This window comes from Bos indicus x Bos taurus, chromosome X, assembly GCF_003369695.1.
Source record: "Bos indicus x Bos taurus breed Angus x Brahman F1 hybrid chromosome X, Bos_hybrid_MaternalHap_v2.0, whole genome shotgun sequence".
Lineage (NCBI taxonomy): Eukaryota > Metazoa > Chordata > Mammalia > Artiodactyla > Bovidae > Bos > Bos indicus x Bos taurus.
Genome location: NC_040105.1, coordinates 107,502,241 through 107,528,454, shown reverse-complemented (window position 1 = coordinate 107,528,454; position 26,214 = coordinate 107,502,241). Strand labels below are relative to the sequence as shown.

Genomic DNA, 26,214 nt, shown 5'->3' with positions numbered 1-26,214 from the left:
CTCCTGTTCCACATCTTCCTCTAAAGTGGAAATTCCCTTTATCCTGAGCCTTTTGTGCTGAGCACATATCATATATCACACTAAGCATCGTGCTCGGTACAGGGGACACAAAAGTGAAAATACACACAGTACAGCTCTTATAAATTACGTTGCAATTAACCCAGATTTCATTCACATATTTGGATCGCTCCGTATTCAAAAGAAGCCTTTTTTTTTTTTTTTAACTTTGATCTGCGCATAAGAACACTGAATTATCTTGAGTGTTTTTATTATTATCTAGACTGGACAAAGATAAAATCTCTTATCATTTCATAAATCCAAATTTTGGAAAGGATTGTCATAGCTTAAATGTTTTACAGAACATTTAGCTTATAAAATGATAGCTCACTTTAGGCAATTTTGAAAGGCACATCTGTAGTCTTGATGATATGCACATACCCTTTGATTCTGGTATTTCATTTCCGAGAAATTCTGAAGGGAATAATCAGGGGTGTGCCTTAGGGATAATCTGAAAGGTGTCCTGAGTACCAGGGGGTGAGATGTGTCCTGGTGGAATCTCGCAGTGAGACAGTACATGGGCATTACCGTCAGTGCCTGGACAGATGGCAGCAGTCAGGGCAATGTAGGAGAGTACACACTTGGCCCCAATTATATTATGTAAAAATTACCTTTGTGCTTCTGAATTAGACATTTATAATCGTGTGGTAATTGTTTCTGGATTATGACAAGTTAGGTTTTAGGAGAAAAGTCACTGTCTACAGTCACTGTTAGTTACTGCTTTTACGGAGGTGTACTTTACATAAAGGGCTTCCCTGGCTTCTCAGTGGTAAAGAGCCCACCTGCCAATGCAGGAGACATGGGTTTGATCCCTGGGTCGGGACTATCCCATGGAAAAGGAAATTGCAACTCACTCCAGTATTCTTGCTTGGGAAATGCTTATGGCCAGAGGAGCCTGGTGGGCTACAGTCCATAGGGTCGCAAAGAGTCGGACACAACTGAGTGACTGAGCACGATTCTAAACCAGTGGCAGCTTTTCTCTTGAACCTTATAGTCCATGGGGTTGCAGAAGAGTCATACAAGACTTAGCGACTGAATGATAACAACTGAAATACAAGAAAAGTCACAGATCTTGTTTTTTTATGTCTGATGACTTTTGACAGTTACATTCATCTGTGTAGCTATCACTCAAAACAAGAAGTTGTCTGTTTTTCTGCCAGTCGTATGTCATTAGACTTCCAGCGGCTGGGGTCCAGGGACCCGGCCCATCCTTTGTACTGCTGCATATTCTGCCTGCAGCCTCACTTCTTGCAAATCAGTGAGAAATCTTCCCAGAATTGAGAGGTTTTCACACTGCATCATTGGCGCCCTGGTGGTTGTCTAGTAACTAACAATCAATGAGAGACTCAAAAGTAGATAAAATACCTCAAAGAGACGTTTTTAGAGATTTTTGTTGTTGTTGTTTGTTTGTTTTTACGTATAATCACTTTCAAACCTCACGTGCCAGATGATAGGTTTAGTTGCTGAAAGCTTCTAAGATGGAGGGCGTACTGGTGACCTGGTGGTCGTCTGTGCCCTTCTGGTCAGGGAACTCAGACTCTGGTCCTTCTGTAAATGTTGTGTCACTGACGTCTAAGTGAAGCCTGGGCCCAGAGTAGGGACTCACTGTGGTGGCAGTAGAGAGTCAGGGAGTGGACAGCAGGGTACAGACTGGGTCTGGGTGTGGGGTGTGTCCCCTGCTCCTTCACACCCGCCCTGCCCATCAGCATGCCTCTGGGAAGCTGCCACCACCCCCAGGCTTTGCACTGGTGTTTGCTCTCTGCAGTAGATTTCTTAAGAATGCAAACGTCAATTATAATAAAGCTGGAAAAAAGAATGCAATGCTGGGATGGGGAAGACAGCAGGGGATTCCAAGGGGCACAGTCTCAGAGACTGTGGGGAGCATTCCATTTGAAGTGCACTCTGTGGACCGGCCCACTTAATGCTCGCAGAAGCCCCATGGGGTAGGTGTGCTGTCATCCTCAGAGGGGCTGCCTGGCCAGCCTGACTCACATGGCTATGGGTGGAGGTGGGGGCACGTGGGCTCTCATTGAGGCCCCAACTGCTCTGTTGTGCTGGGTCCATTTTAATAGACTCTCTCCCACCTGGAATTACATCCCAGCTCTACTCCCGACCGTGCAACTTCAGGCAATTCAGCTGATCTCTCCACCCTTCATTTTCTCATCTGTGATGTTGGGGGACTGGGGGAGTCTTTGAGCTCGGGCATAGGAAGTGTTAGCCCAGTGCCGGGGTTTGGAGATGCAAATAGTTTAGCAGTGGAAAGTATATGCCAACAAGAAAAAGCATTTGCCATTAAATACTCACTCAGCCAAGCTTCCATGAGCTCACCTGGCTGCTTCTCCACTTACTTGTTCTGTAGGCTCCCCTGAGTTCTCTGCCCAGGAGACCACCAACACATTTTCAGAAGACGCCCCCACAGCTCCTCCAGCAATGGCTAAGAGCAGCAGCAGTGAGGAGGGGCCCAGGGAGGCTGGGTCCCTTGAGCAGGCGTTTAGCAAGTAGCAAAAGTCACTCCCTGCAGGTTCCAGCAGCAGCAGGTAAACAGGAGATGCTTAGCCCATATGGTAAACAGACCTGCCCTTCCATCTTCCAGGCCCCTTCAATTAAAGCAAATGACACACACCGTCCTGTACCCCAGTTGCCAGCAGGGATGTGGAGAGTGGGAGCCTCAGAGATCAGCCCCAGCCTTTCATTTCTCCAGGTAATTCATATTCTGAATGAAAACCTTTGTTGGTAGTTTACGGGCCCTGTTATCTAGTGTTGAAAGGAATGGTCGGTGGTGTCTGAGTGGTTTTTTCATTCAGAGTTGTACAACGTGGCTACTCTTCACACTGACAGCAACCCCGCCCTGGAGTCTCCACAGGAGGAAGAGACCTGGGGGCTGTGTGGAGAGCACTAGAGAGGCATGTTGGCTTTGACTTAAGGGCAGAGGTTGGTAGGTTTCATGTCAAACAGCTTTGGATTCTGGTCCTAACAGTGCTGCTTATCTAGCTGTGTGCGGCGTTGGACAGGTCAGTGTGAAGCAGAAGGAATGAAGCCCTGACACTCTGCGTGGCAGTGAGGGGTTCTTCGATGCCGGTAGACTAGTTTATAAGTAGTCCAGTAGTATCTTTATTGGTGTTCCCTCAATGTTTTTAAAATATTGAGTCTTTCTCTCTGTTTTGGCTGTGCTGGGTCTTTGTGGTGGCACGTCAGCTTCTTCGGTTGCAGAACATGGGCTTAGGTGCCCTGTGGCATGTGGGATCTTAGTTCCCTGACCAGGGATCAAATCCACATCCCTTGCATTGAAAGGTGTATTCTTAAACACTGGACCCCCAGGGAAGTCTGGTACATTATTGTTAGTAGTCAAAAATTGTCAGAAAAGAAAGTACTCAGTCATGTCTGACTCTTTGCGACCCCATGGACTCTAGCTTACCAGGTTCCTCTGTCCATGGGATTTTCCAGGCAAGAATACTGAAGTGGGTTGCCATTTCCTTCTCCAAGAGATCTTCCCAACCCAGTGATTCAACCCTGGTCTCCTACATTGTAGGCAGACACTTTATCATCTGAGACAGCAGGGAAGTCAGGGGAATTCTGTCTCCTTACAACAAAAATTTGAAGTGATGGACCTTAAAGCCCTTGGCATGTCACAGCTCTGGGACAGACTGTGTTACGGCTCCTTGTTTTGTGCGTTTTTCCTCCCCCTGGGCCTGCCCTATGTAAATTGGGCAAGCCAGGAGTGCTCTTTGTTCTACCTGAGATCCTCACTCTGGTCCTCAGACCTTCCTTTGTTCTATTTCATGGGCTTTCCCCTTCATTATCTTTTAGCCACCGCCTTTCTGGGCTCCTTTTTCCTATTCTAACTACTTAACGAAAATGTTCCAAAGTGTGGGTGCCCTGGGGAAACAGATGAAGATTCCACCTTTCCCCAGAATTTTTTAAAGGTGCCTTTACAACCTTCTCCCCAGACCCTATTTTTCTTGGGCTTCTAGGAAAAAGAAGCCCACTGTGGCCTATGTTCTAGAGAGTTACGTACATTCATTGTGCTGTTGTAGTTTTGTACTGTGGGCAGGCACCATGCTCACTCCTCGGTTTGGTGAAGATTTACTGCTGACTGGAGAGATCTCTGGAGTCACTCCAGCCAGACACAGTCATAACAGCTGCTCTAGGGAAGTTTTCTTGGGAAGATATGGATGGGCAGTGGCAGGTAAATCTTTCCTGAAGAGTAGGAGGAAGTCTGAATGTGCCAGAGTAGCCTGGTCAGCTTCCTCTGGGGACCTGGGGTCTGAACAGGAGGAGGAGCTGTGGGCAGATCCTGGGAGAGCTCTGCTTACTAAGTGCCGAGCGTTCCTAAGAGGTGCTGTGAGCACTGGCGAGCCGTCCAGGGAACCCAGCCCAGGCTGCAGTTGAGCCAGCAGGCTGGTAGGATAGGGTGTGCCAGGTCAGCTGCCCTGCTTGTTTGACTGCACCTGTGTCTGGCCAGGATGCTGGTTCGGGATGCACTTGTGAGGGAAGCCCCAGGGGTGCTGTGGACCAGGGTCTGAAATGAACCCTCATTAGGTCTAGATCCTTGAGTTTTAATACTCTATTGATGTGTTATGTTCATCCATTCATGCAATGAACATTTTCTGCACCACCTCCAGTGGTACAGGTGTGTGGACTGCAGTGAACTTGGCACACGATCCCCTGATGTAGGGAGGGGGGCCACAGGAGAAACCACAGGAGAAACACCAGTGCAGTGAGAGCCGAGAACAGGGGACCTGATCTTCCTTGGAACCTGTGTCAGGCTTCCCAGAGAAAGTGCTCTTTAAGCTAAAACCTGAAGGAGGGGTGTGGGTGAGTGGGGCCCAGGGAAGAGATGGCCCAGCATGTTTCCAGGGCCTGAAGCAGGTGGGCAGGCAGGTATGTCGACTAGAGGCCAAGGCAGTCATGGGAGGTTATGCTGGAGAGGCAGATGGGTCAGGACCCACAGAACCCTGTAGATCACATGCAGCCCTGTGGGATTCCAGCTGTTAGATGGAGAGCTGTGGAGAACCCAGGAAGACTCCGGCCATGGTTAGGGCATCGGAGTGTGGAGAGTGGATTGAAGAGGCAGTGGGGGTTGGGGGCAGGGAGGAGCATCGGGGAGCGTTGCTCTTGGAGGTATGCTGGTCATGTGTCAGCACCAGGAGAGCCTTTGATCTGTGTGCGCACCCAAGCTACCGCATGTAGTGGAGGAGCCCCAGGGTCCCGTGTGACAATGGCATGACCATGCATCCGTCCTGGGAGAGGGCCTGGGCCTGAACGTTGTCATGCATACACTGGGGCCTCCCCTCTTTGGTCTTCTGTCTGGGTGGGTTTTTCCTGGAAGAGTGTGTGTGCGTGCACACACAGACTGTCTGCTCTGCAGCACCTGTGCAGCCGGGTTTCTGTCTCTGCCAGGAGCAGCTGTACAAGATGCAGCACTGGCAGCTGGCATACCCTCTGCCATTCCACCTGTAGCACACCTTCTACCCACACCACCCCCAGATACTGGGCTTCTACATGGACCCACGGATCCTGCCCGCTCAGGCCCCAGTGGATTTCTACCCGTAGGCCCTGCATCCCTCGGGTAATCACCAAGGTGCAGTGGAAGGCCAGGATATGTGGTGTGGTCAAGGGCCTTGCCTTTGGAGGTAGACAGACCCCACCAGGATTCCAGTATGACCTCTTTGCAACTCACATATCCATTCTGAGTTTTAACTTCCTTGTTTGCAAAATGAGGGTATATTAGTACCTCTCCCAAAGAATTGTTAGGAAGAGACTTTAAGATTATGAATCATAAATTGTCTTAATTAATTTTCATATCTCTGCCAGGTAGTTTTGTCCCTCTTTCCGTTCTTTAGTGTTCTTTGTGTTCTCTCTTTTCCTTGATTAGTCTTTCCCAAGGTTTGTCGAACGTCATTTTTTTAAATGTCATTTTAAAAAACGTATCTTTTGAAGTTCTTAATTCCTGTCTTTTATTTGTTTTTTATGTCATTAATTTCTGCCTCCCCCCATTTTTCCACTGAAATTATTTTGTTATTTATCCAATTATGTTGGATGCTTAATTAGATCACTAGTTTCTGAGTTTTCTGATGTATTTAAGTCTCACCTGAGTTTATGAACCACTGAATTTTAAAATAACATTTTTATTATTGTTCAGTTCTAAATATTAGTCTGATTTTGAGTGATTTTTAATGGTACACTGTAAAGTTTCCAAATACAGAGTTTTAATATCACCCTTATGATGCTAATTTCTACTGTGGCTGCCTTTTGGTCATATATCATGGTCTGTATGATATAGACCAGCAGTGATAATTTTTTTCTATTAATACCAGATAATAAATAGTTTAGTCAATGAACTGTTACTCCAGTTTTGCTGTTGTAGAACAGAAACAGCTACAGACAATAGTAAGTAAATGGGTGTGGTTGCTTTCCAGTAAAACTTTATTTTTAACAAGTGGCAGATCAAACTTCACTCGGGGGCTTGAAAAGAATGTATTCTCCTATTGGACATGGTCTGTTAAAGTGTGCTTGCTAACTGTGCTGTACAAATATCATCACAGTTTTTTATCCCTTTGATCAGTTACTAAGAGGTGTGTGAACATTTTCCACTATGATTGTGGATTTGTCACATGTTATAAACCTGTCAGTTGTTTTACCTACCTGGAAGCATATAGGCTTGGGATGACTGCATCTTGTTTCTTACATCTTCGTGTAGCACATTTGTTACTTGGGTTTTCTATCTTTAATGTCTACTTTATCTGATCATAATTTCATTCCAATTTTCTTTCAATTAGTCTTCGTGTCATATCTTTTTTCCCCAACTTTTTATTGTCAGCCTGAGCCCTTTTTGGAGGAGAATATCTTTGTATATTTAAGATGTGTCTGGTTTTACCCACATTGAGAATCTGTGACTTTAGTTGCCAAAGTTGTTCCCCTTAGATTGAAGGAGGGAGTGTCAAGTTTTCTGATTCTTTTTGTTTTCCTTCTACATTCTGCTTCTACTGTGAGTGGTTAGGTTAAATTCTAACAAGCAGCCTTGACTTAACAAAGGCTTATCAGTTTATCCTGAACCTGAGCTCTAGTTCATGAGTCTTGTAATTTTTGCCTGGAATTTTAATTTTTCCCTTGTTATGATTCTTACCAAATAATCATCTTTGTTCTTTTATTCAATCTATGTTTGTTCAGATCTGCCTGTATGTTCACTAGTTTCTTTGCTGCTTATCCTTTCATCTGGGTTCCATTTATTTTTTCAGAAGGTACATTCTGTCAAGGCCTCTAGGAAACTTTTTTGGCAATATGTATTCTTCACATGGGGCTTCCCAGGTGGTGCCAGTAGTAAAGAATTCGCCTGAAAATGCAGGAGACATGGGTTCCATTCCTGGGTCTAGAAGATTCCCTGGAGGAGAAAATGGCACCCCTCTCCAGTATTCTTGCCTGTGAAATCCCATAGACAGAGGAGCCTGACTGGCTACAGTCCATGGGGCCACGAAGAGTTTGACACGACTGAACGACGGAGCACTATTTTTCACCTACGACAGCCTTTCTCTTGAACGATAGTGTAGCTGGTATAGAACTCTAGGTTTGCAGTTACTTTCTTTTAGGACTGTGAAGATAGTATTCCTTTTCTTGTGGCTCCTGTATCTGGTTTGTGTTACTTTAAGATCTCTCTGTCTTTGGTCTCCTGTAGTTCTTTCTCAAACTGCTGTGTCTAGGTATGTATCTATATCTATCCTTACTTTATTCTGCTTAAAATTCATGGTGCTCAAATCTAAGGTTGTATGGCTTTCATCCCTTCTGGGAGTTTCTCTTCTAATTATCATGTTAACTATTTGCCTTTTTTCATTCTTTGTATCCTTTATTCCTAGGTCATCCACTTAGATTATTTGTACTTATTGTGCTATACAAATATCTGCATCATGATACCTCTCACTTTGCCTCCGAGTCTCTTGAATATATGAGAGCTGATTTATGTGGTGCCTTCTGGGAAAATGCTTAGAAATATTTTCTAATTCCATGTTATCTCCAACTGTGTCTAATCTGATGTTTTTTTTTGTTTTTTTTTTTACTGTCCAGTGGGTTTTTAATTTCAGTGACTGTATTTTTATTACTAGACTTTTCCCCTCAGATTTTTATTCTTGTGTCTTGTATTTTTGTGAGTTTTCAATTCTTTCTTTTATGCTTTTAATAATGTAAAGAGTAATTCTCTGGTGTTTAACATTTTGATCTGTTTTCTGAAGTTCTTGGGGATAGTGCATGATCCTATGAACTTGCTGTGGACTTGTGGTGGACTGCTTTCCCCACAATGTTCTGGGGGTTTTGACTCATGAGTTCATTTCCAGCAGAGCTATTCTTACCTTGGGGATTCTGTGTAGCTTGCTTTGACAGTGTATCCTTCCAGGGTGGCTCTATGTTTTCCTCTGCCCGCCTAGAACTACCTTTTATTGTACCTCAGGAAGTTTCTGGAGAATTCTAGGAGTGTAAATATGAACTCCACTCTGGTGCCCCCAAGCCTGCATGAAAGCTGGCATGTGGCCATGAATTCCTCACAGGTGACTGTTTTCCCTGCCCTGGCCCTGGCTGGGACACTAGTTCAGTCATCTCCCTGTCCTAAAGAGCATGAGGGTTTTCTGTCTTGAAATTGAACACATAGCCCTTTGAGGGTCTTTGTGTAAGCAGCACCTCAGCTATAGCTCTCTGCCTTGTGCAGAGAAGCCCCATCTCTTGTCGGAAGGGTGAGGGGTCGGTGTTTAGGAGCACACCTGTAGATTTCTGCATCTGACAGATGTGTCCCTGGCTCCGCTCTAGGGAGCCCTTGCTCGTGCCTCTGGCCCATGGCTCTTGCCCATGGCTGTGGTTTCAGGTCCCTGGGAGTTTCCTGGTTTTGGGGGAGCAGAGCTCTGCAAATGAAATGTGTAGTATGTTTTGTGCAGCGTTTCTGTGACAGGAGGTTTTTTTCAGGTAATATGAGCTGCCATATTGCCAAAAATAGGTCTGTGTAGTGCTGAACAGTTCTGCATACCTCATAATTAATACTTAGTAAATGGTGTGTAATTTTAGGATTCCAGAGAGGGTCCTCACCACCACATGACTCAGACTACCTTTGTGCTGGAGTCATATATTGATCACATTTGGACAGAGCACTCCAAAACTGAAAGAAAGTATAAAACCACTGGCCTGATGCAGAACCATTTTCCTGATCAGATTATCTCAGCTTTAAAAATGGGCACAAAAACATTGGCAGCCAGTAATTAGCTTTGTGAAGTATCTGAAAAATCAGACCCTCTTTTCTACACAGACTCCGGCCCAATGGGAGACCTTTACTGCAGTCTACAGCATCCCATCAGGAAGAAGTGTACAGACGGGCCCTGGTGGGGGATGCTGTCTCCCTGGCTGGTTTGTATCTGATTGGACTGAGATGTCAGTGTATCCCTGTCTCCTTGGGCAAGTTAAGAGTTGAGTGTCATCTGTGTGTCCCCCTTCTCCCCTTCCCTGGACAGAATGTGGTATATCACTGTAAGCTCAGGGGCAGAAACAGGCGGAGCTGAAGCCCAGACCCCTTTCTGAATCTTCTTGCAGAGTTTGGAGGCAAACAGACACTGGCTCCTTGGTGTGTGTGGACTTCCTGGAGCATAGCTCATCTTTCCTGTGTCTGTGCAAGAGACCGTCGGGCATCTCCTGCTGCTAGCTGCCTGACCCCTTAGCTTTCTGCCACCAGCCATGAGCTCTCTAGTTGGTTGTGTCCTGTTTCCATTTGCAAGTTTCTTATACCCTTCAACATAGGAACTCTTCACTGGGAGCTAATATTGGACCTCCAAGGTCTTTGAACAGGCCTTTCAGATTGTGTGTGTGCCTTTAGAGGTTCTGTGATCAGATGACATGAAGCAGGTGGGGTGCTGCATCTGCGTGATGGTTGGGGCAGCTTGTCTCCTCTGGGCCTGTGGACGACCTATGGCTTGCTGAACAAGGTGAACGATTGGCTGATTGCTTCCTTCAGGATTGATGAAACCCATAAAGCCCCTGGATTCCCTCAGTGGGACCGGCTGTCATGCTGAGGACCAGTGCTGTGTGCCCCCGCTGCCGGAAAGGAAAGTGACTGCCATTGACCCTGCCCCTGTGTGGAGCCCCAAGGATTACATGGCATTGCAGAGAAAGGGCTACTCGCTGACCCACCTGAAATCCAGCGACAGTTTGGCCATGGACGTGTGTGTCAGGTGAGGCGTCGTTTGGTCCTGCTGCCCTGCAGCTGAAGGAGGAATCTCGGTCCTCAGTGAGATGAGCTCTGGGAGGAGGCCCTGTCCCGGGAGACACTGCCTTCAGGGAAGGGGTGCCTTGGGAGGGACCAGTGTGTTCTGGGGAAGGGGAGTGAGATGAGAATGGCTGTGAGAGGCTCTGATGGTGACTGAAGGCCCAGGAGGAACCCTGGGGTCAGAGGCAAATCCCACAGAACCTTGGGGGCAGAGCCATGGGGTGGGGTTGAGCGCATGTGTTATGGCTCCTTCCTGTGAAAGTAAGGTGAGCTGGCAGAAGGGAGCACCCGCCTGTCCCAGGAGATGGGGCCTGTCCATGAAGCAGCTGAGGACGAGGACCAAAAGAATGACCCTGGGCTGGCCAGTGTGGCCCCAGCCACCTCAGAGGACCAGGGCTCAGTCTGTTCCAGCTCGGACCATGAGGCCAGCCGTCCCAAGGGGGAGAACAACCTTGGTGGGGCCCCAGAGTCCAGATCCTTCAGGGAGACCAGCCACCCACTCGTGACCAGGAGGAATAACTGGATCTTCATTGATTAGGAACAAGGCTTTGGGGCCCCGGGGCCAGCCTGCAGGCATAGCCATGGGTTCTGAGAGTTGACCTTCCACTGGCAGCCCACTGGTAGCAGCCTGTGTGTGTGGGGCATCCTCAGGGTGCTGGGCCTCTACAGTGGAAGCCAGAGGAGTGGCCGGGGCTGAGGTCCACGGGAGTTTGAGCCGCTGGATGACTTCCCCCAGGACAAGCCCCAGTGGAGGTTCGCCAGTGAGACCCACAGTGAGGACTCTGAGTAGGAGGAGTTTCCCAAGCGGCAGCAGCAGCAGCGAGGCACCGAGCCCGGGGATAAGGGCATGCTCCGAGAGTGGGAGGAGGCCATGGGAAGGAAGGGCGACTTCAGGGAGTCCTGCTGGTCTAGCAGGATGCACCCCAAGGACAACAGTGGGCCTGAGGCCAATAACTGAGGCTCCCAGGCCTTCAGGCGTGCCCTCCCCCTGGAGCTGAGCAACTGTGTGTATAGCCAGAGAAACTTCGCTGCCAAGGAGGTGGCCTCTTGATTGAGCCAGGGTCCTGGTGCCTCCTGGCAGGATCCTGCATGTGGGGCCCGGTGGCCCTTAGTCAGAGACTACATCCCAGACACCTATAGACACCCTGATGCCTTGGGCTCCCGGGGCTTCAAGAATGGCTGTGTGGAAGCCAAGAGGGCCTTATTCCAAGATGACCAGCAGCAGCTTCTGAAAATGCCGAGAACTGGCCCTTCAGGCAAAGGCGGCCTCTGCACCAGCCACCTCCGCCCCCCCCCGCCCCCCGCCGCTTCCACAAACTCTGACGGGAATGGGAGGCCCAGGGTCCGTGGGGGCCAGAGGATGAGCCACCCCTGCTGGCCAGCCAGTGGCCAGGCCGTCCCAGACCCTGCCCTGGGGACAGGAGCATCGCCATGGGCTGAAAGTCCCCTGAGATCAGCGACTTTAGTGAGAGGTGGGAGTGGAGGGCCGGCCTGAGCTGGACCCCCAGGCTGATGGCCACCCCCGGGGTAAGTGCAGGCGAGAAGAAGGAGCTGGCCAAGCGGACCTTCTTGGGCCAGAGAATCCTGGTGGACAACCTGAGCCAGAAGCTGGAGCCAGGAGGATTTGGGGAGAAGTCTGTTAGGCTAGGTGGCGGTGACACTTCTTCCTGCTATGAGAGTCATCAGAACGGGATGCCTTTGAAAGTCAAAAGGAAAACCAGAAGCAGAGTCCCGGGTCCTTTTCTGTTGCTATGGTTCTGTTAGCGGTGTTTCCAGCAGCACCTCACGCATGCTGTCCTGCAGTGTGTCAGGGCCCGCCCCAACTCCTTCCCTCTCGTAGTGTTCCAGGGGTGACCGCCCACCAAGGCCATCATGTGTGAGCACCTCCATCATTGGCTCTAACCCTGCTGTCTGCTTCTCTTGTGGCATATTGTTGTGGCTTCAGAACTGAGACTAGAGTTCCCATCTGGGTAGTCCCCCTGAAGTTGCTGTCCCAGTACCGGTCTCAAAAGTTCAGTCTCCGTATGTCTCCTCCAAGTCCAGCCAAGGGGTCACCACCACAGGGTTGTGGTCACTCTCTGTGCATGGTACCTGGTGAGCACTGGTCGGTTCACTATACTTCTCAGCCCCCGATTGCTGCCAGGCAGTTTCTTTGCTGGGGCATTGCTGGCCTCCTGGCCCTGCAGAGAGAGATCTTCCCTGAGAGCCTTTGCTTCTCCATGAAAGACAAGCAACCCCACTCTGGGGATTACCCCACACACATTTGGTGATATCCAGGCAGTAAGCAGGGGCCATGAGTGGCTGCTTAGGCCCAAAGAGCGCCTCTCCAGAATCGGAGGCTTTGGGGTGGGTGCCCTGTGCTCAGCATCTGCTCACTGCCCACAGCTGGCCTGCGATCAGGATAGGGGCAGAGCTCATGCAGCCCATATCCCTGACGCTGCTCAGGCCCCACCCAAGTGCCAAAGAAGACAATTTTCCTGCTTCCCGGCCTCCTCAAGAGTTCAGGGCACAGAGGCCTGGCCTATAGTTCACTTGTATCTGAACAAGGTGCCACAGGAGAATGTGGATTCACTCGTATCTCTGAACAAGGCACTACAAGAGAATGTGTGTTCTTGTAGGTGTGGATCTAGAGGAGCTTTTTAGGCCCAAGATGACAAGACCTGGCTTTACTTCTGGTTTCTGCCCCAGGGGACTGGCAGTGAGTGAGGCCTGGGCTCCCTCTGTGGCCCAGTTCTAAGTCTTGCCCCTTATCTCTTTTCTGTAGCTCTACTGGGTTACTAGGCAAAGAGAAAGGATAGGAGTACTAGCCTGGGGAGGGGGTGAGGATAGAGCAGCTTTCCCCATGGGCTTTGCTGGAGCAGTGCTCTGGGGTGGCTTCCCCACAGGCTCGCAACAGCATGTCACCAGCCACCCCTTCTTCTGGGTGGAGGGGACACCAGGAGGAAATGACAGACTGGAGCTGAGCTTGTGTGTGTGCTGTGTGCATATGTGGCTTCTCCTTCTTGAGCCACTTCTGAGCTGACAAGATCCTCCTTCCTCTCTAGGTCCGCAGACGAGGCCTTTCCTGGAGGTCTTGGATGCGGCAGTGGGAGCAGCCACTACACGCTACAGTGGGCAGCCCATGCTGCCTCTGATGTAACCAAAGCCCCCTGTGAGAAGGCAGAGGAGGCCAAGCTGGTCACCCAGAAGTCAGAAGAGCAGAGAGAGACCATGAAATCATTTGACCTGAACTACGGACATGGGTGTCAGCTCAAATCTTCAGGGGAAGAAGGATCCAGGCAAAATGAGGTGGGTCCTGGCCACTGCCATGGGTTGCTGAGTTTGCCCTTTCGCTGAATATCTTAGGTTCTGGGCATGTACTGGGTTAAGAGCAAAACAGAAAGGATTCATGTCCTCATGTTGCTCACAGCCCTGCTGCACTCCCATAACAGCCCTGCAGTGTCCCAGTTTTAAAGATGGGAAGCTGAGTTCCAGAGAAGTTGAGTGGTATGTCCAGGATCACACAGCTGGTTGGGAGTGGAGCTGGGCCTCTGAGGCCTGTTTTCTTCACTGTAGCCTGTTTGGTTCCAGATAACAGTGCATTACAAGGTTATGAGAAGGGTGTAGAAATCCTCTCTGGGTTTCCTAGACCCTGGTGATAGTGAATATGCTGAGGCCCAAGCCAGCTAAGCACCTGGCCTTTTGAGTTGACTCAGTGCTCTTATTTTGGGTGTCTGTAGGGTTAGGTTATTCTTAGCTTGCAGTAAAAGTAACCATTGCCCTTCCTTGTGAATCTTGGTTCAGATACCATCATTGAAAATTGCTGATCCAGCCCTGGGGAGGAGAGTGATGTGGGCTCTGGTGGGCAAAGACTTCATTGAGATCCTGACCAAGAAGCAGCACCGCCTGTTGGAGGAGGAGAGGTGAAAGAAGGAGGAAGCCCTCCAGGTATGGGGCTTGATGCAAGGGGGCTGGGATGCAGAGACCTGTAGCCTGCAGTCAGAATGTTCTGAATTCTGTCTGGGCTGGGAGAGGAAGAATGGCATGCTACAAGCCAGGCGCTGCCTCCCAGGCACTGCCTCCCAGGGCCCATTGTCCCTGTGCTCCATGGGGTAGATGGTGTGATTTCCCTGCTCTCAGAGGGTGACTGGTCCTTGTTGACACCAGCTGAAATGGGCTGAGCAGGACGTAGACCTGTTAGCCCCTGAAACCCAGCCTCCCCCTACTGTGGTCTCAAATCACAGCCCACTGGGCACTTTCAGGGGTGGTTTGGTTGGCATTGCAGTTCCCGCGTGGTGGAGGTTTTAACCGACGGTTGGTGAATTCTCTGGAGCAGTTTTCAGGTGTGGTTTTGGAGCCCAGGGTCGTCCTTTGGGGGGAGCTCATTTTTCAGGTCTGCTATCGAGGCTGGACCCCATCACCCTCTTCTCCATAGGTTCCTGTCAAAGGCCAAAGTCTTACCTCTCAGATTCCTCTTGGTTTGCGAAGAAGCAGAACACCCTGTGTCTGGAGCAGGGCGATGGGCCTATGCCTGGCAGCAGCCTGGGCACCAAAATCTGGGAGAGCAGCACTCAAGGTAGGAGCTTGTGTTCGGACCCCGAGGCTCAGGCCACCTTCCAGGCTTGTGGCCCTTCTCAGGGAGGATTCTCCCTTGGGGCCATGAGCAGAGACACAGCATTGCCTATTTCCTGGCTTCCTCTGCTGAGTCTGGGATTAATGCCATCTGAGCACCACATGCCGCTGCAACCTGTGAACAGTGTAAGAGTTTCCCTGCATGAAGTGTGGTGGTGAGCAGAGCATTCTGCATCAAGTGACGGGAAAGAGTCGTCCCCACCCCGCTTGGCTGATGTCGCTCAGTAGTTGGCTTGATTCTCACCCACATCAGCTATCCTTTCTTCCTTCAGGGCGAGCAGCAGACGACTCTTTGGGAGAACAGGAGTCCAGAGCTTTACCATCTGTACTGTGCGCCCTTTTCTTGCCAGAAGGAAGCTTCTGTCAACCCCTCCCCAAATGTTGTCTTAGACTTGAAACCAGACTAGGGTGGCCCTTAATTTGTAGAAAATCTGTTTCCCTGAATTTAAAAGAATTTCTTATCCAATGGTATTTTTCTGGTAATCTTTCATTTTAAAATAGGAAACCATTTTAATTGAGCAGATTCTTCTTGAGTTCCTGCTTTGGACAAGGCCCTGCAGAGCGGGCAGTGGGAACTTGGTGAAATCATCCATTTCTAGCTCTTTTATTCAAAGCAGCTAAGACTTCCATAGTGAGTGACAACCCCAGAGCCACATGACAGACAGCCTGGGTTCTGAGCCTGGTTCTCTTAGTTTTACCACACAGCCTGTCCTCATGTTTCTGATTAAAACCTTGATTCTAAACATTTCAATGTAATATTGGGAAATAGTCAACTCTGATTGAAAGTACAGTAGTCTTTCAGTAAATTTTGGTATCAGTCAGTTTGGTTTTGTGAGAGTGGTGAGTGTCACAGTGTAAATGTCCAAAGATACGTATCTGCCAGCATGGTCAAGCAGAGTGGACCAACTCGGGAGTTGCCCTTGGCTATCAAGGTTTTCCCTCCTGGATTGTGCAGTGTCTCGTGGTTGCTCAGACCAGGGGTGTGTGGATAGCTTCAGAAGGGCCCTGGATCTTGGAAAAGAGCTCAGGAGGTTTTCGGCACACACAGGGTCCGTGACTTTTGTTGGATTCTCAAGAATGGTTGAGCTAACAACAGTTGAGTAACGATCAGCTTGACTTGTTCAAAGACTTGTAGGGAGGTGCCAATTTGTAGAAATAAATAGTTGGCTTATGTGAAAAAAGCTTTACCACAGCAGAGTGAGAGGTTGCTGGCATGTTTACCTGGAGCTCCTCGTCCATGAAATCATGGGAAGCTCATTTATGGAAATGTTTCTGGGGATGTTGGGATGTTGAGTGAAGGTGTCAGACTGAGGAGGGAGGTGGTTTGGAGACTTGAGTTTGTGTGAGCTGCCTGTAGCCGTGTTTCTGGCTTGGTTGTTCCTCTTTGATGTCCTGACTCTGTCTTTCTCCTAGCAGCCCTCCCCCTTCAGGCCTCGACTAGTGACTCCTGGACCAAAGCTGCCTCTGCCTTCACCAGCACCAAGCCTGGCTCTGCTGAGGTGAGTGGCCCCTAGGCACCAAGCATCTGCTGACTGTCTAGGGCCATTCCAGCGGCCCACTCGTGCTCTCCCTGGCCAAGTGGTGACCCTGGCTCATCGCTGGTCTCCAGTCTTGCTTTCAGGTCTGGAGGAGGTGCCTTTGTGGAAGGGAGAAAGAAGGGATGGCCAGGGAGTACCCACCCTGGGTCCTTGGCGTCTGGCCATGCTCACAGTGCAGGGGCCCACATGTACCTGTGATCTCGGACTCTGGCCAGGAGACATGTCATGCCCCAGGTCTTGCTCTTCAGGACTCAGTTGCTGACTGGCTGTGTGTCCTGCATGCTGCTGCTGCTGCTAAGTCGCTTCAGTCGTGTCCAACTCTGTGCAACCCCATAAACAGCAGCCCACCAGGCTCCCCCGCCCCTGGGATTCTCCAGGCAAGAACACTGGAGTGGGTTGCCATTTCCTTCTCCAATGCATGAAGTACAAAGAGAAAGTGAAGTCGCTCAGTCGTGTCCGACTCTTAGCGACCCCATGGACTGCAGCTTACCAGGCTCCTCCGTCCATGGGATTTTCCAGGCAAGAGTACTGGAGTGGGGTGCCACTGCCTTCTCCATCATAGCAGGGCTTTAAGAGCAGCCAGGGAGACAGTGGTGTTGACCTGAGCACTGAGTCCTGAGAGTCCTCAGCAACCTCCTCACAGCGCAACTCCCCATGTGGCACCCTGAAGCCCGAGGACACAAGCAGGCCTAGCCTGGAGCCCAAGGCCAATAGCCACAAGGAGCAAACTCAAAAGCAGTCAGAACTGAAGGTAATCCGGAGCCCAGCTCTCAGGGGCCAGGCTAGGCAGAATGGCTGGTGTGTCTTCTTTTCTGGCTCCAGGTTCCTTGGAAGCTAGAGGTCAGAGTCACTTCAGGCTATGTGTCTCAGTCTTTTTGCTTTTCCATCAAGGATTCAGAACAAGGCTCGGGACAGAGCAAGGAGCACAGACTGGGACTCATTGGCAATGAGTGCTCTCTGAAAAACAGAAAGGGCTTGGAGGGGGCGAACGGCTACAGGGGGCTATGGTTCTCCCTGTTAACGGGGTGGAGATTCACGTGGGTTCTGTGCTGCTGGTGCTACCCATTGAATTTGGAGTCAATCCGACGGTGAGGCTTGAAATGTTTCTCGTACCCACCTCCCCAACCCCTCTTTTTGGTGCTTGGAGAGGAAGGAGGGGCCTTTCCTGGAGGAGCAGGGTGGTAGGTGCTGGCAACACTGCAAGGGATGTTGTGGGGTGGTATTGTGGGTGAGCCACTGCTATGGGCTGGTCCTCTGTCTCCCTGCCAACACCAGGCAAGTTCTCAGACCAAGCAGGAAATCAGGCAGAGAAGGGGATGGCCGCCTTGCTTGGGAGCTCTCATGAAACAGCTGGCCATTTTGTTCACATGGTGAATACTGCTTTATTTATTTTTAAATATTTACTTATGTGGCTGTGCTAGGTCTTAGTTGCGTCACATGGAGTCTTTGATCTGAGTTGTGGCATCTAATTCCCTGACCAGGATTCGTCAGGCCCCCTGCGTTGGGATCCCAGAGTCTTAGCTCCTGGACCACCAGGGAAGTCCCATACTGGGTTTTTTTGAGCTGCTAAGGCTATGGGTCTACTTCATGTGTGTCTCTGCCAGAAGACGAGCCAGGGTGATTTCTGTGGGCTTTGTTCTCTTTTTTTTTTTACAGGACTCTGATTTCAGCTTGCAGCCTGGCTCTGCCTCTGGTCCCGTGGGGATTCCAGTTGTCAGACTTCAGGACACGTTGGCCAGTAATGTAAGTCTATGCTTCTACTGCCCAGCTTTGTGGTCCCTGTGCCAGCAGGCCCTGGGTGAAGTGAGCCTTGTCAATGTGGCCTTGGGGTTGGGAGGGTCGGTTTGTGTCTTGGTGCTGTCTCTAGCTAGTTACACACCCATGGCAAGTTGTTCCACACCCTGATTTTTTGAACTTAAAATGGAGTGGTGTAACTCCTAAGGTCTGGTGTATTTGGCACTTTGTGATTCAAAACTTTCTGGGTTCCATGGTCATGCATGTTTGAGAATGCTGCGCTAATTTAAGTAAACAAGTTTCTTTACTCTGTGGTTTCTCAGAAACCCCATGACCTGCAGGTGGGCACTGGACACTGCAGGAAGGGGGTCTAGCACTGTATTTCTGAGCATCTTTCCAGGGCCTCTTTTTCACAGTTTGGGGGAAGGGGCTGAGACAGGAACTGGGACCTCCATGCCATGCAGTGGGGCCTGCGTGCAGCCCGCTAGCTGTGGTTCTGTTGCTGAAACATGGCAGTCCTGCTGGAAGGCTCGGTTGCACCTTCTGCAACCCTTCCAGGTACCTCTCCCCTGGTCCAGCTCAGGGATCCTTCTTCATTCCCTCAAGGGAAACATGGGTTTGTAGCCCTGAGGCCCCCCGCCTTGACCTAAGGAGAGTGTTCTTGGCTGGGGGCCATGGGTTCCTATGTGCTCTGGTCTCTGTCACTTGCTGCTTTCAGCTTCTGACCCTGGGAGGCAACAGGACTCTGTGACCTCCGCAGGGCTCTCTCAGCTCCTGCAGAGATGTCCTAGCAGAGACTCTGTTGCATGAGCAGTTGTCTGAGCCTTGCTGTCTACTCTCTGAAATAGCACAGGGTTGTGATGGCCCCGTGTGGGGTCACTACACCGATGAGATGAGCTCACATCCAGGAAGGGTTTGTATCAGCTGAGCCTCAATAAGCAGGAGCCAGTTTTACCCCAATGGTCACAATCCTCATCACAGTCTTAGTGCCCACAGGAGCCCGTGGGGATTCAGGGGGCCCAGCTGCCAGCGTCTCAGTGATGCGATTCCAGCAGATCCTTCTGACTCTCCACTGTGGACTCAGTAGCAGGGAGATGAAGAGGACCGTGACTCAGAGACCATAACAGCCTCCTTTATTACCGAGCCCTTCCTGGGTGTGCGGGGTGGTGGGTGAGAGGGGAAGGCTGGCTGCAGCGGCCCCTCCCCCCTGGGCTCTGGGCTGCACAGGAGCCCAGGGCCAACTCTGCCATGTTCCCTCCCCCCACTGCTTTGCGGGACCTTCTGGGACAGTGAGACTGGATCCTGTTCCCCTGCCTTGAATTCTGTTACAGGCAGCCACCTGTCACCTCTCTACCTGGATGGCCATGTGTTTGCGAGGCAGCCCTGGCTGATTCCTCAGACCATACCTCAGCAGCAGAGTTACCAACAGGTGATGCCAGGGAGATGGGTGACCCAGGGATAGAGGGGAGGCTGCAGCACAGGGCGTGATTGGCTGCTTCATGTAGCTGTTCATGGCCTGTCTCATGTTTTGCACCCCTCACATTACTGCAGCATATCTGGCGCATTACGGCAGCCAGTCTGTGCTTCCGGAGTGAAAACGTGAGAGCCAAGGAGGGAGGGATGGAACTGAGTGCTCTGGACTGCCTAGTTTTCCTTTCTTGATGCTCTCCCTCCTGCACCCTAGCCAGGCAATTTACTGAATCGGAATTCTTTTTGGGATCAGGTATCCTTCTGATGAAGAGAAGAAAGGCCTAGACTCCCAGGCATGGATGTGTTAGAAAGAGGTAGTTGTAGAAGTGAGCAGGTGTCTGTGTTCATGCATAGTGGGCACACTGCTGTGCTGCCAGGGGCCGAGTGTGGGGGACTCTCCTGAAGCTGCTGTTGGGCCTTCCATGGGGGTCCTGTGCCCGCCAACCCCTGTACCTGCAGAGCCCAGGGTGAAGCGCTGCCCCAGGGGCAGAGGACATGGCCTGTCCTGATCTTTTCAGAGCGTATTCTTAAACATTATGTCATTTGGTTCTGCAAGGTCTCATAACTGGGTCATACCACACATATTCCTCTGTCTGTGGTGTTTTCCACCCACTGTTCCTTTTCTGAACCCACCTCTGTTGGGGGTGGAGCTTGGGCTCGTTTGTCCCCCTGTGCAGGGTCCAGTGTAGGGATGGTTGTAGTGCTGGTTTGGGGTTGCTTGCTGCCAGTTCTCTGCTCTCTCCCGAGAAGGAAGGAAGTGTAGGCAGGCTGTGTTGAGTTCGCTTTGTGGGCAGTGTTGGATCCCTCAGGGAGAAAGACCAGAGTGGAGGTGAAGGGGTGCCGGTGATGGGGTGTGAGAAGCAGCTTGCAGGGCAGTGTGGTGACCTGCCTGCCTCCCTGCTGCAGGCTGCTGCTGCCCGGCAGATCCCAATTTCCCTTCCCACGTCTCTGCAAGCTCAAGCCTGGCTGGGACTGAGGGAGGGCTGCCCATCTCCTGGTCTCAGGAGATCTTCAGCTTCTTATAGTCCTTCAGGTGAGATGCCCGGGTCTGGGGGGCGGGTCTTTGTGGCTTGCCCCCAGGGGTTCCAGCCTTCACAGACTGTGGGGATGTTCCCTTGTCCACCTGTTGTTGTGAGCATGTCCACGGGGGATGGGGGTGGGGGTAGAGGGTGAGCTGTGGTGTGTTAGAGGCCACGAGCCCAGCCTTGCCTTTTGTCCCTGTGTTCTCCTGCCTCCCTCCCTGCTCTCCCTCCTTGCTGCCCTTGGCCCACTCTCTCAATGTGTCTGTCCTGTGCTTTTGGCATCACACAGGTTTTCCTGTGCCTCATACAGCCTGTATGTCTGCTTAATCCGGCGATCTTCAAACTGGGGTCCCTAGACTAGCAGCAGCAGCATCTAGGAGCTTGTTGTAAATGCAGGTTCCCAGGCCCCATCCCAGGCCTCTGAGTCAGAAACCCTGGGGCTAAGCTGACAGCTCATGTGGGAGAGAATGCTCTGGGGTCTGAGGTGAGAACAACCAGTTCAGCCGCTTACCTGACCCCGACCATCCTTCTGGCTTTCACAGACACTTTCTTTGGGGCTTTCAAAAGACAGGTGGAGCTAGTGGTAAAGAATCCGCCTGCCAATGCAAGAGAAGCAATGGACACAGGTTCAATCCCTGGGTGGGGAAGATCCCCTGGAGAAGGAAATGGGAACCCACACCAGTATTCTTGCCTGGAAAATTCCGTGGACAGAGGAGCCAGGCAGGGTCCAGTTCATGGGTCACAAAGAGCCACACACATATATACACTTATACTTTTAATCCAGGAGAAAGCAGAGGGTAGAGAAGTGGTTACAGTTCAGGACAGAGCAAGATAAAACATGAGGACTTCCCTAGGGGTTCCCTGGACAGGAATCCACCTGTAAATGCAAAGGAAACTGCTTTGATGCCTGGTCTGGGAAGATCCAACATGCCACGGAGCAACTGAGCCCATGCTCTGCAACTAATGAGGCTGTGCTCTAGAGCCCATGTTCTGCAATCAGAGAAGCCATCACGATGAGAAGCCTGTGCTCAGCAACTAGAGTGTAGATGCCACTGGCCACAACTAGAGAAAGCACATGTGCATCAGCGAACACTAAGCACAGGTCAAAGTATATAAATAAAGTCAACATGATGAGAGGAGAGCAGGCCAGCTTCTCCGAGTAAAGGGCAGTGCTGAGCTGGGCTAGGGATCATGTTCAAAAGCCAAGTGGAAAGTAAAGCCTCACAGTCGCTTACAGACAACTAAATGAGCTCTTTGTCCCAGGCTCCCTTGTCGGTGCTATAAATGGGGAGCCATGAGCAGACGCTGTTGCAGTTTTAGTTGTAGTTTTAGCAGATATTAATAGGTTTTTGCCGTCATCCCTGGAGAAAAACATGTCAGGGCAGAACCAGAGTCACATGGGTACGTACAGTAGGTGTGGACACTCTGGTCAGACATGTGTCAGGAAAGCCCAAAGAACGAAGAACGTACCAAGCAAGGGTCTAGTGTGTTGGCTTCTGCTGTCCTCCATACCACAAGTGGAAGCTCATGAATTAACCAGGCCCACCTGAGGGTCTGACATTAGAGCAGAAGGAGAGGCAGTGGGTCGTTTAGGTGGCTCTGACTCCCGCCTCCACAGGCAACACCATGAGGACACCTTTGTATATCCCCACTGAGGGGACTGGTCACAGTTTCCCAGGAGCAGAAATGCTGGAGTTCAGGGATGTGCAGGCTTCACTGGATTCAGTCTTGTCAGGCTGCTCCCTGGCACACTGCGCCCATCTCCACTCCTACCATATTCTGTGACCCTTGTGGGTTTTCTCTTCTGTAACTAGCATATTTGTATCCTTTGCCCATTTCCACAAATCAGAATTGTAGTTATATTCTTGATGCTCAGCAGGATATTGAATATATTAGTACATTCTTGATTTAACCTGTTATGGGCTTAAAACAATGTTTAGAAGTACTTCCCCACTCCTAGCTCACAAGGATATTTTCTTACAGTTTCTATGCTGCTAAGTCACTTCAGTCGTGTCCGACTCTGTGCGACCCCATAGACGGGAGCCCACCAGGCTCCCTCGTCCCCGGGATTCTCCAGGCAAGAACACTAGAGTGGGTTGCCATTTCCTTCTCCAATGCTTGAAAGTGAAAAGAGAAAGTGAAGTTGCTCAGTTGTGTCTGACTCTTAGTGACCCCATGGACTGCAGCCTACCAGGCTCCTCCGCCCATGGGATCTTCCAGGCAAGAGTACTGGAGTGGGGTGCCATTGCCTTCTCCAACAGTTTCTATAGCCACCCTCCACCACCTCCCACTTCACTCTGAGCACAAGCCCTCAGCATGGGCCCTGAGGCCTCCACATCCAGTCCCTGTCAGCTCTCGGCCCCCTGGAACAGTTTTTGCTGGACACCTTTCCAGGCCTCCGTGGAGGTTCCAGTCCAGCTGGAAGAGACTGTCAAGAAATGAGAAAAAAACTGCACAATGTAACCTGTGGAAAGGTGTTGAGATGTCTGGCCAGAAGTGCAGCAGGAGAAAAGAGAGGTAGCACTTAGAGAGGAGTGGTTTTCCATTTTCAACTGGGTGGTTGGGGTTGGCTTCGTTGTGAAGCAGACGGAGTGAAGACTTGAGGGAGGTTTGGGAGCGTGAGGAGACCAGTGTGGCCGGAGCAGAGTGGGTGAAGAGGAGAGCAGCAGGACAGGGGGCCAAGAGCTGACAGGGACTGGATGTGGAGGCCTCAGGGCACATGCTGAGGGCTTGTGCTCAGAGTGAAGTGGGAGGTGGTGGAGGGTGGCTGTGGGTTGGATTGTGTCTCCCCGAAAAAGATGTTCAAGTCCTAAACCCTGGAGCCTGTGAATGGGACAAAATCATGCCATTTTGAAAAACTCATGGTGTTTTTACTATTTCATTTCTGGCAGTAATAAAGGTCATAAGGAACAATCATGACCTAAGTGTCTTCTTGTTTTAAGTAATGACCTCTGATAAAAACTTGGAACACGTTTTGAAGGCTGAGTGTTGAAAATAGACTTTCTTGCTGTTTTCAAGTACAACAGGCCTAACCTGACTCACATGGAATGCCCCACATCCATGTTACTTCACTGCAAGCAGTTCAACAGGTGGCTGGAACAAGCACTGTTTCTGGTCACCCAAACAACGTCTTTTTTCTGGTTCAGAAACTAGCATCAGTAGTTGACAGTAAAATCAACAGCCCTGCCAGATACCACAGATAAGGTGTTCTTTGGTACTGACATTAAAAGGCAACAGCACCCAGCCTGCCTCCCCACAGCAGGGGTCTCTTGTGCCCTCACTTCTCTTTCCCCACGGCTGGTGCTCCCAGCTGCCCTGGGTGCCGGGTCAGCAGAGTCTCTAGGCCATGACGTAAGGCAGAGACAACCAGAGTAGCTGGGGCTCGGGTTTGGGGGAACCAGGCCAAAGGCACAGACTCTACAGCCAAGGGGAATCCTGGTGCTGAGAGAAAGGAGGGGAAGCCACGTGAACTTCCTCACCCTAGTCAAGGACCGGGCTGATTACCACAAATGGTTTTTCCTGACACTCCAGACCAAGGCCCCAATCCAAAGAAGGGTATGTTGGCCTACAAGGCTAACCTGAGAAGCAAGGGCCAGGAAACCTAACCTGAAAGTCTCTGAGCCCAGGCCCCTTGAGCTCTGGCCTCTTAGTCCACCAGGCACCTCCCTAAGTTTCCAGCTTTCTACTTTATTTTCTTTGATCTTAAATTGCATTTATTATAATTTCTTTAATTGTGCCATTTGTTTTTATAAATTTAATTTTTATTTTCTGAGACAGAGTGGCACTGTGCAGGCTGGAGCAGGGGGCCTGATGGGGGAGAGCAGAGCTGAGACACAGACCCCTCCCACATGGGCACCTCACTGATGGCAGATGGGGCATTGGAGAGCCTAAGGGACAGGGTGTCCTTTCCAATAAAGGCTGCCAGTCACTGGAACTCCACAAGGCCAATCGTGAACCCGACTCCACTCTGGAACCACACACAGACATCGCTTCCTGGGAGACCTCCGTGGGGAAGGCAGGGAAATCCATGGGACGTGTCCCTTCATTTCACTTCTGTCCAGCACTGTGTTCTCATGGTCTTTGTGTCATGGTCAAAACCTCTTATTTCAGTGAGTTTTAGTCTCTGTTTACTTTCATGTAAAAGAACACAACCTAATTGTTTTATATGTCTTGAAATTTTAAATATTTCCACTTTTTTTGTTCTTCAATATGACTTTTAATTCGTTTTCATACTCTATGGTGATAGAAGTTAGAATAGTGGTTCTCTCTATTGGGAAGAGGCAGGAAGTAAAACAAATTTTTAAATTATACTGTATTATAGAAGGGGATGAGTGGTGTGGGAAAGAACAGCATGAAGAGGATTGACTGCCCACGGGGCTATGGGGACGGCGGCCGCAGGAGGAAGGCAGGTGAGAAGATGAGACCTGAGCAGCCTCGGAGATGACGGAGGTGGCCAGGAGCTATATTTGAGAATTAAGTCAAGGCAGGGAGAACAGACTATGCAAAAGTACTAATCCCTCAGAAAACCTGGAATGTTGAGGGTGCAGCCAAGCAGCCAGTGTGGTCAGCATGGAGTGAGCAAGAGTGAGCACAGCAGAGGAGGTACAGAGGTAATGGGGATTCATAGATGAGAATGTGGGGCCTTTCTGGTCATTATAAGGACCTCTGGCTTATATTCTGAATGAGAATAAAGCCAGTGAAGGGAACTGAACAGGGGAGACATATCTGGCTTACATTTTGAAAGGAAGGATCACTGTAACCACTAGAGGTGCTGGGTGCTGACAGGTGAGATAAGTCCATTACCATCACCCCCAGCATCATTGCCATCATCCCTGGCAGCAGCACCTGCCTCCCTCCAGCCCACAGGGGCAGAGCTCTCTGAGTTCTGTCATGGCAGACTCTCTTCATGCGTATGGAAGAACAGGAGTGGCTCTGCCCTGACACCGACCTCAAAGATCTCCTTAAAACCGGCCAAAATATATGAAGCTCAGGCTGTGAAAAAACTGGGCATCAGGCCAGGGAGGATAAGCAGTGATCTCTAGGAGCTGAGACATGGAAGAGACGAGCTGTGCAGCTGCCACAGCTTGCTGTCTACACAGACTGCCAAGGCCATGTCCTGCCGGCCCCCTGGGTGTTGAGGGGGGATTGCAGAGCAGAGGCTGTTGGAGCTGGCAGGTGGCAGGCCAGAGAGGAAAGGGTGGCAGAGGGAGGAGAGAACCCTGCACGAGAGAGAGCCTCTCTCTCCAGAGAGTCTGCTGGAGCCATAGCAGAAACTTGTCATTCAGCTGACATCATATACAGTACTCAGAGGGATCTTGTCTCAAACTCCCACTGATCAACCCTTAAGGCAAGACTCAACAGGATCAAAGTGTTTCTAAGTGAGTAAATAACATTACATTTTTAAAAGTTGTGGAATACACCTAGGGAAAAATACACCCAGCACCCAAGGAAAAGAGTATGCCAAGAATGAGAAATATCCAAACCATTATGAGGAGAGAAATCAACTGATAAAAGGCATCTCAATTGGAAAGGAAAAAGTAAAACTATCTGC

The 26,214-nt window shown here is 50.3% G+C and overlaps 1 non-coding gene and 1 pseudogene across 1 annotated transcript; both read left to right on the top strand.

Moving 5' to 3' along the window:
• The first annotated feature begins 5,088 nt into the window (after nt 1–5,088).
• Nucleotides 5,089–20,694, top strand: LOC113888139 (annotated as a pseudogene).
• Nucleotides 19,204–19,289, top strand: LOC113888272. The gene has a single exon (XR_003509908.1). It is a non-coding gene; the product is annotated as a small nucleolar RNA SNORD62 (small nucleolar RNA).
• Nucleotides 20,695–26,214: the final 5,520 nt, after the last annotated feature.